This window comes from Mesoplodon mirus (assembly GCF_964341445.2).
Source record: "Mesoplodon mirus genome assembly, chromosome: 4".
NCBI classification, from domain to species: Eukaryota; Metazoa; Chordata; class Mammalia; order Artiodactyla; family Ziphiidae; genus Mesoplodon; species Mesoplodon mirus.
Window position 1 is genome coordinate 107,188,662 of NC_138979.1, and position 11,945 is coordinate 107,200,606.

Below are 11,945 nucleotides of genomic sequence, written 5' to 3' on the forward strand. Positions count from 1 at the left end.
ACATCAAATATATTTTTTTGAACAATAATTTTTCTTGGAGTTTTTCTTGTTGAAAATTATTTTTAGTGTTATTTTGCAAGTTTGCTTGAGGGCAATTTTTACTAAGAGGAACCAGCTTCCTTTTGAGGGTGGGCAAGTCATTTCCCCTCCCAGATCTTATCTGCTTCTTATCTGTGAAATGAATGGATTAGGGTTGATAAGTCTTCCTATATCTGGTGTTCTTTGATTCTGCGATTCCCTGTTTCATCTACATCATAGGAATGTGGATCTGGAGCCTGTTTTTGCTTTAGATTGTAGACTAGGAGTCAAGCCCTAGCTCCCCGCCCCGCCCCCACCAGCTGCCTGGGAGTTAAGTGAGGCTGCAACCCTTTTATTTGACGTTAGAGCTCTCTGTGGCATTAACCTGTTGTTGGTCTAATATGTGGGGCAGAGGAAATGTGCTTGATGGCTGTAAACTGGGGCGGTAAACAAGTGCGTTCTCTTTTCTGTTTTTCTTTTTCCCAGGAGTGAGATGGGGGAGGAAAAACAGTGGTCTTTGTTGTGAAGCCACAGTCCCAAACTTCCACCTAGAGGAATGTTTAAGTTCTGGAAAAAGTTAACGGAGAAGGCTTGCAATTATGTACTTAGTCACAACAAGAGGGTAAGAACTTTCAAGGCACTGGATTGAAGAGACACAAAAGTCAGGAAGTGACCCTTTCGTCGGGATTTCAGAGGCCGCAGACGAGAAACAAAGTCCTCTCACAACTCGGAGAACTTTGGGCCGTACCATCCAGAGGGGTAGGGGTGGCGGAGCCGGGGAGAGGGCCGTGGAAACTGACATCTTGGTTCTCAACGAGCCGTGAGTAAACTCAGGATTTCCACCCTGAAAAGACTCGGTGTCCACAGATCCCACGCCCTGAAATGAAAACGGGGTTCGGCGGATCCTCCTTGCGGAGCCTGCCGAAATAGAAGCCGGGGTGGCCCTGGCCAGAGCCGGCCTCCTGAATTGGGGTCTGTGCGCGCCCGGCCGGGCCGCGCGCCCGGGTCTCTGGATGGCCTGCCGGGGCCAGCCCATCTGCGGCCGTGCGGCCGGGAGGAAGCCGGCCCCGGGGATGAATGGGGCTTTGTTCGCCGGCAGCCGCGGCTGCCCTCGGCAGGCCCGGCCCGCACAACGGAGGCTGTATGCGAGCGGAATGGAAATGAGCCTGCGGGCCTCCCGAAGGAGCCCCGTCCCCTTCCCTTCGCTGAGCGGAGGAATGCTGGCAAGCCGGAAAGGAGCCCTCGCTGGGAACGCTTCTCTCGCGGCTCTGAAACCCCATTGAGAAGAGCCCTTTGATGCAATTAAAGCGCATTTCATTGCAGGCCTGGGAGGAGCGAAGGCCCGTCCAGCTTTTTTTCTGTCTCGAGCGTGTTTGTGTGTGCACCTTTGTGGGGCGGGCGACTTAGAGAGCAGGCGGGAACTGGAGCCCCGTCTCTCGCAGACGTTCTGTAACATCGTAAAGGCGCACCCATAAACAGATTGGTTTTCACCGTGGGTGGAACCCAATTTGGACAAGATCCAGGCCGACCTGCAGGCCGGAGTTCCTGCTTTGAAAGGCTCTTTGGTACGACTCACAGCACCTGCCCTGCTGTAAAGGTTTAGGCGGACAAGAAATTGCGTTTGGAGGAGGAAGTTTTTCTGTCATTTCTCCTGGTTTTCCATTTTCTCAGAGGTGGAGTGGGCTATGTCGCAGGTCCAGAACTGATCACAGTAAAATGATGTAACCTGAACACTTTGACATTCTTGGATGCGACAGTTATTTGATACTAGGATTATTCTCTAAGATTTCCCTGCTTCCTCCATTGAGACAACTGTGTGGCCCCAGAAAACCCACATAGCCTCTCTGAGTTTAATATTTTTCATCTGTTAAAATGAACATAAAAAGGCCAGATAACTGATACCATAAAGCCCTGGGTGCTGGTGGAATTCTTTCTAAATTGGAGGTGAGCACCTTATCTCCTGGCACATGTGGAAGATGTATGGGACTGGAACTGCCGTAAACGTCGATATAAAAATATCGTACAGTTCCTGTTTTGTTGACTTTGTACCACTTATTACTAGGGTTAATAGTCTTACGTCTGTTTCCACTAGAATATATCTCCTTGAGGACAGGAACTGTCTTTTATTCTGGCATCCCCTGTCCCCAGAGCAGTCCCTGACCATCGTTAAGTGGGCAACAAAGTGGTATATAAAGAATACTAACTTGCTGCCGTTTTCTGTCACTTAAAACGTAAACAAGAAATAGGAGGAGCTCAGTGGGTATCGGGGATCCTTGGCCAAGTAGAAGTTTGAAGGAAACGGCAGGAAAACATTCTGAGCTCACAAACATGCTGCAAATGTTTTCTGAAATGACCCAAGGCAGAGTGGGGCACTGATGTGGAGGAGTCATTCTTTTTCCGAGTGGATAGTTAATACTGGCAAACTTGAATCACGTTTTATATTTGCAAAGGGGTGTACATAGTTGATCATTCATTCTTTAAACACCCCATGGATATGGGACAGTAAGACACAGTGGCTATGTGTGATGGCCATCATTGTTTCTTATATATTGATCTAAATATGTCTCCATGGTTCTTGTTATGTTGGGCCTTCTTTAGACCTCTAACTTGAGTGTTTTCCTCTGAGGGCCTGAATACATGAATATTTTTCCCATTCAGTAAAAACCAGTACATTTTTGCATCCAAATGAGGAAGCTCATAAATGAGACAGTAGAGGACATCCTACTCCAAATATATCTCCAGGTATCTGCAGGAAATACCACTGAAGTAACATTGACATAAACAAATGGATGTTTCCCTCATCTCCCCAAACTTCCTTAACACACACACACACACACACACACACACCCCGATCAGGATAGTGAGAAATATAAAGTCCAGTTTAAAGATGGAAACTCAGTGATTCCTTGTTTGTGTCAGGGTACAGTATGCCCAACATACTTTATTTCTTGTCATGTGGCCCTGCCTGGCTGTTATTCTGGGCTGCATTTTGTCTTGATGTGGATATCAACCCTGAGAGTTGAGACTCTTTTCAGACTGTTCCTTACTGTCTATTTAGTCAGGTGGGCACAACCCACATCAAATCCCACATATGAAATGATTCTCAGATAGAACAAAAGTTATATACAGTATCAGTAGCAGTGTCCCTCACTTTACAGAACTCCTGAATTTTCTCCAAATTATTGAGTATTTCTGTTTCCTTCTGATTTACAGTATTTCTTTTAGAGCAGCTTTATCCTTATTTCAGATTGGGTCATTAATAGGGAGTGACTTGGACCAACCTACCTGACTCTACCAGTAATTAATGATCGAAATGGATCGTTGAAGGCCAGAATGGGAAGTTCTTATCTGATTACATTGATAGAGTCAGTAATGCCATGTGAACAGTCATGTCTCATACATTTAGATGTATTTAGTTTTTAAAGGACTATACCTATTTATTTGGAAATCCTCAGGATTTGGTAATACCTTTTATTTTAAAAACCTAGAACTGCACATGCCTAGAAATAGTTGGTGAGGTTGAAGTTTGCAGAGATAAGTACCTGAAGAGAAGAAAGCAATAACTATCATTCCCTAGTGTAGATTAAGAAATTATTTCAGAGAGGTAAAAGTGGCTTGTCTATGGTCACAAACTGTGGAATTACAATTGCGTCTCTATTCTCTTGATTTGCAAGATAGTCATTACAGTCTCTGGTGTTTTAATGCTAGGGAAGCTTGCACTTTAGACAGTGACCAGATCCTGGATCCCAAAGGATATATGAAAGCTAGTTCATCTAATCTGTTAGATTGGAGTAGCTATATCACATACTGCCTTTCCATTTTTGAAAGATTTAAATTATTAGCTCAACTTCCCTTTTTTTCTGTCTGGTTATTTGTCCAGCAGCCAGAAAAATGAAGAGAAGACCTCTCCTTTATTTACCACATGATCCATGGCGTTCTTAGCTAGTGCACTCTACAAGTTAGGGTGGAGACTTTTATTTGTCCTGCTCTTTTGGCAATAAAAGGGGAGGGGATGCCTCATTCAGCCAGTCTTTGGCTCCTAAGAAACCAAAAAGCAATGCTATTCACTAGTCTCTAGGCTACTAAGTGCCAGAGTGGCCTGTGTTGACTCAAATTCGTGTCCTTGCAGCTAGGTGGGGCTCTCTAGAGCTGTTAGTCCTGTGAGGTTGCCAGGGCAACTTAAATCTTCTGAGCTTCGAAGGCTTCAAGAAGTACAAAGAGGAGACTACAGGGCACATTACAACTTACAGGCATGTGTTCAATAACATGTCATCTTTTGGTAATGGGGCTTTTATTTTTATTTTATTTTGTGGGATTGAAAGATCAGAAGCCGGAAATTAGCTGGGGAGGATAAAGAAAAGGAAAAATTAAAGGGGGGGGGCACTATTTTTGTTCCTTATGTGGGCAATGGTTAAACAAGGAGAACATCTGGTCCTGGAGTGGGTCTCTGCAGCACTGCTTTTAGTTACCCCATCATTTGGTCTCATGCTAAATTAGTGACTGTGGGAGCAGCTCAGATCTCCATACCGACAGGCCCAGAAAGCTCCACTTAGCCTGCCACATAGTCAGAGGGGAAACATGGAGCTTCCGGTTTCATATTTAAACCAGGGATTGACTCATAATTGTAGCTGTCAGGAGGGTGATGGAGACATTATGTAATCTGGTTCTTATGGCGATGTGTGTTTAAGGTTTCTGCTCTGTAAATTCCAGAGGAAATTTCAAGTCCATTGAGAGAGAGCTCGCTGGCTGCTCTGTGGTGTGCCCTGCAGGATAATGACAGTGCTATTAAAGGTTCCTCAGTCTGCCTGAATCCAAACATGAATGAATTTCCCCCTGAAAGGCTCTCCTGTTTTTCCATAGACTTTTAAATGTGGATGAGGCAAAATTTGGTAAACTGCGAGGAGGCAGTATGTTGGCCCAGTAGGGAAATTTAATAATGACAAGCCGTTCAGGTCCACACGTATTTTTTTCTGGACCACATAGTTCCCCTATCATTTACAGCCTTAGAGATTCTGGAAGTGGACACCAGTTGCTCCTAGAAACAAAGTACTGGGGCTGTGGATCATTTGTTCCTTTTAAATTCTGCTTGTTACTTGCCTCTTGGAGGCCTCTGAGCTGGTATAAATGTGCAGGGTGGCCAGGGAAGGCTTGAGACAGACCCAGTGTTTGCTGCCATGGGGTAAAAAAAGTCAGAGGAAGCTGTTTAATTTTAACCTTATAGGAATGTGTTTTCAACAGTTTTGCTGGAGGGAGACTTCTGTTTTCATTTGATTGTTCTCTGAATTCAGTTAGTTGTACTTGCATGATAAGGAGGATTCATTAGATAGAGAACAGTATTCATATCAGGAGAATAATAGTAAAGACTAAATAGAAGCTTAAAAGGTGAATTGAGAAGGCGTTTGTTTGCTCGTGGGGAGTAATGGTGGTGAGGAGTGGGGGAGGATGGAACCCTGTGTCACTCTCTGGTTGCTGGTCTGGCTGGTCCAGAGTTCTCACCTCTGCTTCTTCACCTTTCCTTCCTCACTTGGAGAGTTTTCCAGGCTACCAGTACTTGGGGTTCTTTGCCTGCCTCTTCATGCCGGTCAAAGAAGACAATGGTAGTTATAAAGTAGTTTTAGCCAAAATTAATAACTAAATGTGTGACAATGTGTATGCCATTATCATCACTTGTATTGTAACTGACTGTCGTAAACTATTTTTTCTAGAAAAATGAGCAATTTGGACAACTGGGTATTTGCTCTTTGGTCTGTGGAATGTGTTATTGGGAATGGGTAATTTTTGCTTTTCATGAAGGAAGTTATTTTAATTAAAAATAATATAATAACATACTATTATGTTAATATAATATGTTTAATAAAACATAAGAATATGTTTAATATACTTGTGTATTTGTATACACATAGAAATGTATATTTAGGACTTCCCTGGTGGTGCAGTGGTTACGAATCCGCCTGCCAATGCAGGGGACACAGGTTCAAGCCCTGGTCCGGGAGGATCCCACATGCGGTGGAGCAACTAAGCCCATATGCCACAACTACTGAGCCTGCACTCTAGAGTCCTCGAGCCACATCTACTGAGCCCGCATGCCTAAAGCCCATGCTCCACAACCACAGAAGCCACCACAATGAGAAGCCCACGCACCACAATGAAGAGTAGCCCCCGCTCGCTGCAACTAGAGAAAGCCCACGCACAGCAATGAAGATCCAATGCAGCCAAAAATAAATAAATTAATTAATTTAAAAAAATTTAAAAAGAAATGTATATTTAAAGGAACAATGAAAAGTTTCCCCCATTCTTTCACAGTCTCAGATGGTGAAATCTTTATTAGGAAACAGTGACAGTGTAATGACTTGATTTCTTCTCTCCCATGAGAATGAAGTTTCATATGAGTATTATACAGTCACCATAGCTTGGGACATTATCATATGACTGCTGGATGATGCAGGGATGGATAATTTCATGAGCTGTCTCGCCTAGGTTTGTTCATTTTCCTAGTCACTGAAATGAAAAGACTTGATGTGACTCCTGTTGAGATACTTCCAGAGGCAACCGGCCTTGTAATGAATTCTCTCCATCAGAAAATTAGGTACTGATTTGTCTGTTTTTATTTTCCCTGTACTAGAACTTACAGATGGACTAGGGATTTCTCTTCCAATTAAGGGCCATCAGCTTATAGAAAACAATAATTGAAGACAACAAAGCAGTATTATCCTGGAGTTTGAGCAAGTTAAGCTGAGCATTGGATCTAGTCACCAACAGGACATTTTCCCTTCCTTGCCTCTTCTGACTTCTCTATCCAAACCTAGGCATTCATCATTGAGGATGAGGGACTAATCAGAAGGGATAATTGCCAAGTTAATATATTACCTTTGATTAAAAATAATTAATCATCTTTATTTATTCCACGACACTGAATTCGGAGAGAAAATGGTTAAATGTAAATAAGTTGAGATTTGCTTTTCTTCAAACTTTGTAAACTAGAGTTAACCGAAGTGTTTCAAGTTTTCCCAAAACTCTTTGAGAACTTCAGTTGTCCCACACCTAAATTTCAAATTCCTTATCTAGATTTTCAAGGCCCACTACAATCTGGCTCCAATTTACCCTTCTAACTTTATTTCCTACTACTCCCAACCCTCCCTTCTAACTGTGTTTCCCACTTATCCTCACATGCCCATGCTCCTGCTAATCTAAAGGACTCCATGTTTTTGAAGCTGCTTTCTTTAGACACTATCTTCAAGCCCCACAAAGGCTCCCTTTATTATCCCCAACCAGAAGAAATGATTTCTAACTGAACTCCCATAGCACTTGATCTACAGATTCTCTAATGGCATCTGAATGGTACATAGATTTATGCTCATGTCTCACCCATTTATTTCCTGTAAGTTCCTTGAGGGCGGAATCTATGTTTGATTCATGTTGTGCCCGCAGAGTGCCTTACACTCTGCTTACCCATGATAGAAATTCCACAGACGTTTGTAGAAGAAATGAATTCAACATTCAACATAGCTGAATTTCTCCTGAAGTCTGGACAAGAGAGAACTACAGCTTTGTTTTGTTTTTTTTTGCAATATGTAGATGGGATTTTGACTCCTTTCACAGATGACACCATTGATTCTCCCTAAATTGGAGGGACTCAGTGCCCACCTCCCATCCTCAGAACGCAGCAGGACTCAGAACCTAGTGCTGGGACATAGCAAACCAGGTAATGGGGAATTGTTTGGTTCTCACTATTACTGGGATAGAGATGAGGTTAAGGAAGAAGTGGGTAAATTCGTTTGCTAGACAAGGAGCAGGTCTGTGGCCAAGTGTTTAAAATATTTTTAACAGAATTCCCACGAGATCTACTGTTGTTTACGGTCTTTTATCATCTTTCCTTTCCTTTCCTTCTCATCTCATTTGTCACCTCTGGCCAGTTACTTTTAATTGAATGGGGCTCTGGAATTATGGGTTAAGTCAGGAGACTTGGATTCCAGAGTTGGCTCTGCCACTGGCTGTGTGGTTTACGAAAAGTCTAAATAAGAATTAATCTGCTCATCTGTATAATGTACGTAATAAACACCTACCTTTTCCACAGTGGTGTTCTGAGGATCCAGAGGAAAAGTTTACAAGAAACAATATTGAAAAGTACAGTGTTTTACATTTATAAGGGATTATTATCATAAAAATTAATAATACTGGAGGCTCCCTTTTGGGATACCTATTAAATCACTATTCCCATTTGGACCATTGTTATTTAATATGTCTAATTAGGCAATGTAGAGGCATTTGGAATTTTGGCTCTGCCATTTGCTAGCTCTGTGACTCCAGGCAAGTTATGGACCCTCACCCAAATCTCATTTTTCTCAATTGAAAATGGGGATGAAGTATCTAGCTCAGACTATAGTGAGAATTATTAGTGTGGCAGCTTTGTCATATGTTAATGTGGCTAGGTTGAATTATGTTTCTGCGAAATCCCTTCTCTGAATGTGTCTGGTTGGGATGGGCCACAAAAAACATGTTTTTGATAGGTTTGGAGGTTGAAAGTGAAACAGAATGTCAGGGCAGGCACTCTGGTAGCTCACACTGGCAGGCATTGTTGCTATCTGCTGGCTTACCTCATTGGCACCAGGCAGCAGCCACCTTCCTGGGGATCCTCTGTAAAGTTCTCTGCCTCTTGGGCCACATGTGTATTTAGTTCTGTGACAAAGGTCCCTGGCTTCTTCAGGCAGGATGTCTACATCATTAAGACTAGAGGCAGCTATCACTGACAAGGGTTCCAGTCTGTCCCTGCCCTTGTGGGTCCCAGACTGTACTTGCTTACCCCGACGTTCTATCTTACCTTCTTATTCTGATGACCTGCCCTGTGGACTTCAAGCTCCAGCCTCAGACAAAAGACTAACAGAGATTGTTTGACCGGCCCCCACCATTGTGTAAGGTTCCTATAATGTCCACTCCCTTCCACCACCAAAATTCACACAGACACACACACACACACCCTTCTAATGCTGTGGTCGTTATTATTAATATTGTCATCCAGGTGTCAGAGACTAGGTAGGATTGTCCCAAAGGCCTCATCCATTCCCTATAGAAGCCCAAAGTTCTTTCTAGGATTTCTCCAAATTCTTGTGGAGTTCATATTTTCATGATCACTTCTGGCTCACCAAACCCTTCCCAATTTGTACAAAAGACTTATTTATTCATACAAAGCACTTGTAAGTATAATTGGCTTTACTACAGATTTTGGTGGCATGAGCAGGCCAAAGAAGGGTTCATGATGCAACAAAACAGATAATTTCTAGTTAAATTTCATGCATTCCTATGTGTAAAATGTTTTTGCACCCATGTATCCTTAGAGAATATGTCCAGTTCTCTCACCCTGTAAAATCCCTAGCCTCACGACAGCTCCTTGGATCCTCCCTCCTTCTTCCCATTTTTCTCCCAATCCCCCACTGTCTTGTTTTCAAATGCAGAGCAGCTTAACTAGCTCTCCTTTCTTCTTTGCCCAAATTATTGTAGACACATATCCATGCCCTTAGGATCTCACCTTCTATTCCCAAAGGCTATTTTTCCAAGAGGAAAGCTGTTGCAGTTGTTAAGAAAATAAAAATTTTATCTGGTTACAACCATAACAAGAGCAAGAGGCATATATTTAGCACTTACTGTGATCCAGCCTCCAAGAGCTCTTTATACATCTTATCTCATCTGATTTCCACAACAATCCAGTGAGGTGGTCTGCATTGTCTCATTTTTACAATGTTGAAATCAAGTCATAGGAAGACCACTAGTAAAAAAAAAGCAATTACAAAACCTAATATTTATTGAGTTCTTATATGTCAGGCACTGTTTTAGGCACTTGAGAAGTATATATTTATATCTATATAAAATGCAATATATATATATTGCCTTAACTCCTTATAATTCTGCAAGTTAAGTATAATTTTCATTTTACAGATAAAGAAATTGAGACCCAGAAAACTTGGGAAATTTGCTCAAATTCACACATAAATAAAGAGTGGAGTTGTGAATGGAAGCCGAGCTGTTGGAATCTAAGAATTCAGAATACTGTTTGAGAAGATAAGAAAGTGTTTCAGGGCTTCCCTGGTGGCGCAGTGGTTGAGAATCTGCCTGCTAATGCAGGGGACACGGGTTCGAGCCCTGGTCTGGGAAGATCCCATATGCCGCGGAGCAACTAGGCCCGTGAGCCACAACTACTGAGCCTGCGCGTCTGGAGTCTGTGCTCCACAATAAGAGAGGCCGCGATAGAGAGAGGACCGCGCACCGTGATGAAGAGTGGCCCCCGCTTGCCACAACTAGAGAAAGCCCTCGCACAGTAATGAAGACCCAACACAGCAAAAATAAATAAATATATAAATTAATAAACTCCTACCCCCAACATCTTCTTTAAAAAAAAAAAAAAAAGAAAGTGTTTCAATGTTTTCTCATGCAGTCGGCCTCCTAACTCATCATCGTGAGAACTTTCTTGGCTAACTTAATATTTCAACCCATCCTTCACATTTTATATCCTTCATCCCACTTTTATTTTTTCTCTTTAGCACTGAATACTATCTAACATGTTATATGTTTTACTTACTTATCATTTTTATTTTTCTGTCTCCACCCCTGGAATGTAAGCCCTGTGAGGGCAGGGATGTTTTGGTCTGTTTTGTTCACTACAAGACAGTGTACAAGACAGCCTACAAGAGTGTCTTGCACATAGTAGGTGTTCAATAAGTAGTTACTGAATGAATGAATGAATGAATGAATGAATGAATGAATGAATTGGGCTGCTTACATTGAGGTCAAGGCCCTCTAATTAGATCCTGGAGATACTTCTGGAACCAAATCCTTTTGGATTCTAAATTGCTGGGCTCTAGATATGATTGCACTCATGGGTGGAGTGGGGGGACAAAGACTGTGTTCCTCCTCATTTCCTTCCTCCCCTCCGTGCCCCTCCCTCTCCCAAGTGCATATGCTTCATTGTTTTCATCTGGTTTAACTGCCTTCCCTTTGAGCCTGCTTTGCAATACTGAATAACATTCCTTGACTTGCCTGTTTATTTTCTCCATTTATAAAATGGGGAAAACTGTACTTCTGACAACTTTACCAGGACTTGGAAGAGATCAATGAGATGATAGGAAAAAAAGCAAACAAGGCACTGAATCTTAGGAGGACTCTGGCTATAGAAACATACACAAAAGTTCAAATAAAATACTTTTATCAGTCACCTCTCCATAATTTGATGCTTTTATTCCAAGAAAGTTAATGCTTAACTTAAATTTGTGGAAATAATGACTTTTGTGGCTTGTTACTATTTTGGCCTTAAAAGAAAAAATTTTAACAATTATCAGAAATTACCTAGCATATAAGTGTAGAATTTTTTAAAATGAGGAAGTTACTTTGGCAGTTCTATTTTCTATTTTGGTTGGTAAAATGCATTAAAATTATATCTTGAATTAACTAAAAGGATAATGTTCACTCATGAGTTTAACAAATGTTATTTAAAATCTGTTATGCCAGACACTGTTGAAGTATGTAAAAGAGCTAATACTAGTGGAAAAACAGACTAAAAAACCTATCTTTTTGTTGTGCTGATCAGAGGGGGCTGTTTTTAGAGGCTGCCTATTGTATTAGTTTGCTAGGGCTGCCATGACAAAGCACCACAGGCTAAGTGGCTTTAATACAATTTTGGAGGCCAGACATCTGAGATAAAGGTGCCACCAGGGTCAGTTTCTTCTGAGGTTTCTCTTCTTGTGGATGGCCTGTCATACCCCTGTTTCTTAACATGGTCTTCCCGCTGAGCCATCAGTGTTCAAATTTCCTGTTCTTAGAAGGACACATTGATACTGATTAAGGCCCACGTGAATGACCTCATCTTAATTTTAATTACCTCTTTAAAGACTGTCTCCAAATACAGTCACATTCTGAGGTACCGGGAGTTAGTACTTTAA

General features: G+C 42.0%; 1 long non-coding RNA gene across 1 annotated transcript; it reads left to right on the forward strand.

Annotated features, from left to right (window-relative positions):
- Positions 1-296: 296 nt before the first annotated feature.
- Positions 297-11,221, forward strand: LOC309803219. The gene is made up of 3 exons (XR_014293914.1): positions 297-1,962; positions 7,594-7,720; positions 9,949-11,221. It is a non-coding gene; the product is annotated as an uncharacterized lncRNA (long non-coding RNA).
- The last annotated feature ends 724 nt before the right edge of the window (positions 11,222-11,945 follow it).